The sequence below is a fragment of the Sinocyclocheilus anshuiensis genome, unplaced genomic scaffold (genome assembly GCF_001515605.1).
Source record: "Sinocyclocheilus anshuiensis isolate Anshui unplaced genomic scaffold, SAMN03320099.WGS_v1.1 scaffold979, whole genome shotgun sequence".
Lineage (NCBI taxonomy): Eukaryota > Metazoa > Chordata > Actinopteri > Cypriniformes > Cyprinidae > Sinocyclocheilus > Sinocyclocheilus anshuiensis.
The window spans coordinates 255833-259306 of record NW_015544223.1 but is presented as its reverse complement, the minus strand read 5'-3'; positions in this window follow the sequence as shown (position 1 = coordinate 259306).

Genomic DNA, 3474 nt, shown 5'->3' with positions numbered 1-3474 from the left:
AGTTTGATGTCCTCCCTGAGTAGCTCCACCAGCTTCCACTCACTCCCTCACCTGTCCCAGGACACTTGCAATCCTAAGGCAGAGCAAATAAACAATGCCTGTTAACAACAACAGCACAATGAATTTCAGCAAAAATGTGTGTATTAACTTGCTCACTTTGTATTTTATGTCTTTCCCCAGCAGGCTCATTTTCTCCAGGTAAACACAATACTTACATTTCAATGTGAATTCCCCCACAGAACTCTCACCTGCCATGTTCTTTGAATATAAACACCGTCATCGTCTGCGCACAAGTGATTCTGGGATATGGTAGGGTGTGAAGTGTCCAAGTCACGAGACCTCTTTGAACTGTTGCCATCTGGTCGACGCTACAGAGCTCTGAGCACCAGAACGGCCAGACACAGGAACAGTTTCTTCCTCCTGAATTGGGACAGCTTACGTCGTGACGCTGTGACGCAATAGCACTTCAAATGCACACTTCAGTTTGGGACACAGCTTATATCTCTGCAACAGTTTGGCGTATTGAGACCGAACTTGGTGTGTGTTATCACAAGCATGACCTGAGGCTACCTTCTGTGTTTCGGCGCAGTGCCACCTAGTGGTCCGGAGATAGGAAAAAGACTACAGAGGGTAGTCCGGACTGCTGAGCGAATCATTGGTACAACCCTCCCTTCTCTCCAAGAACTGTACTCATCCAGAGCGAGCAAAAGGGCTGGCAAAATTACTCTGGACCCCTCACATCCAGCACACTCCCTCTTTGAACTGTTGCCATCTGGTCGACGCTACAGAGCTCTGAGCACCAGAACGGCCAGACACAGGAACAGTTTCTTCCTCCTGAATTGGGACAGCTTACGTCGTGACGCTGTGACGCAATAGCACTTCAAATGCACACTTCAGTTTGGGACACAGCTTATATCTCTGCAACAGTTTGGCGTATTGAGACCGAACTTGGTGTGTGTTATCACAAGCATGACCTGAGGCTACCTTCTGTGTTTCGGCGCAGTGCCACCTAGTGGTCCGGAGATAGGAAAAATGGAAAAATATTTTTGCCTATAACTCCTGAACGATTTGCCCAAAAATCATAAAATTGGTCGCCGAGTCAGTTGATATCCAATTGTCCCATATCAGCCATTTAGGCCGTCAGTTATTTTGAAATTTGTACTAAAATGCTGTATTTTATGAACGCATTAGCGTATCGTTACGAAACTTGGTATGGGTCATCAGCATGATGCCCTGAAGGAGCCAAAGAAGTTTCGAGCCAGCGCTACCTAGTGGTAAAATAAAATATTCACATGCTTATAACTTTGGGTGTGGTCGACTTATTTTCACGAGTTTCGCCTTTTTAGACTCCTGAATCCTTGCCAAGTTCAGCGATATCAAACATGCCAGGTTTTGCCTTATGGTTTGTGCAACGTTGCATTTTAGCACTTAAAAAAACATTTGCCAATATCTTAGAAACCGTTACTCCAATCGACACGAAACCACCATAGGAAATTCGAAAACATAGCGTGCCGGCTAAACACTAATGCCCAAATGCCAAAACATTGATAGTAAGTGGCAAAAAATGCAAACAAAGTCGGCAATTTGTCATTTTTTTCTCTTCTCATATATAAAAATGTCCATAACTCCAACCCAAAATGACATATTTTCACCAAATGTGACACACATATGTATGGACACACTCTAAGGACACACAAAAAATTTGGTGGGATTGTGCCTCTTGGTGGTGCTATGATTGAACAAAACATGAAATTGCCATTGACTACAACAGAGTATTATGATATAAAATGCTATATTTTACAAATGCATTGGTGTACCATTACGAAACTTTGTATGCACCATCGTGACCATAACCTGAAAGTACTCAAAAAGGTTTGAGACAGTGCCACCTTGTGGTCAAAAGTTATAATGAAATTTCAAATAAATGCTAATAGCTTTCTGTGAATTTTGCCTATTGTAGTGAGACTGGTATTAATAGACTCCTTGGGTCATGCTGAGAACAGTGATACCAATGGTGCCATAGTCAGCCAAACTTCCTGTCCACCATTTTGATTTATGTTCTAAACCTACTTTTTCGAACTCCTCCTAGACCGTTGGTCCGATTTTCACCAAATGTGACTCAGATCATCTTCAGACCATGCTGGCAAAAAGTTATGGATTTCATGTGGATATACAAAACGGTTATCGTGTAACGCATCAACGAATTTGCTGGAATGATGCCAAACTGCATCTGAGGTTGTATCTCTGCAAAGCTTTGAGATATTGACACCAAGCTTTTTATGTGCCATTATCACCTCACACTGACCATGCCACATCAATTTGGTCACAGCGCCACCTATTGGTCAAAAGTACCCATTCATTAACCACTAATAATGAAATTTCCAAAAATGCTAATAACTTTTAATCAAATTAGCCTATTGGAATATAACTGGTCTCAAAATATTCCTTGGGTCTTGCTGAGAACATGATACCAATTTTGACATAGTTGGCCGAACTTCCTGTACGCCATTTTGATTTATGTTGTCACTGGAGCAACACTGCAACGGTAGCCCTTTATCAAGAGGTGTATGTTTGGGTTTGCTTATTGATGCTTATCCTGATGTTAAAACAGGGGAAGAAGGAGACCTTTCACTTCCAGTGAACACACATTTGTATTCGAAGGATGGAAACTTGGAACAATAGAACTGTGACAAGCCTCCAAAATACAACATAAGAAGGGTGAGGGTGTTCTTGATCTTCCAGAGTATCTCAGAGAGCAACAGAGGAGCAACAGGAGATGTGATCACGCTGCTTAAATGACGAGCAGCCATTTTAGCTACAGATGATGACCCGAGTTCTCTGCTCTTAGGTGTCATGCTTGTCATGTGACACACAGCAGCCACGTTAGCACTGTAACTGATATAGGCTTGTTTATTTATTTATTTTTTCTTTTTATTCGAAATATTTCCAAACGTGTTATCTAGCCTATATCTGGAAATAGTCTCGATTCTCAAATATATGTGTAAGTAAATGCGTTTTGCACCTTTATAGATTATGTTATTTGATAAATGGCGATGGGCAAAGTAGACTAATAGTGTAATCTATTAACTATACATAAAAACCCAACTTTACCAGAGTACCAGATAGCCTATGGGCGTCATGCCATAAAATATTTTTATTACGACTGACTTTGTATTTACTGTGAATTTAATAACAATATTGTAAGTTACTAATTATAACACTTTAATTTAACAGAGAGCAAAGAACATTTACATTATCAAAGAACATTTTCATTCAGTCTAGCCAGAAACACTCTCAAAAACTCCCATTAAAATCACTGAAGCTGTTTACGCTGTGAAATGAATCTCTTACTTACATTCGTATGCACATAAGCACTGCTCCCTGTTGAAAAAACCAGCATATGCTGGTTAGGTATGTTTTGAAGCTGGGATGCTGGTTTGAGCTGGTCCTTTGCTGGTTTAAGCTGGTCCTTTG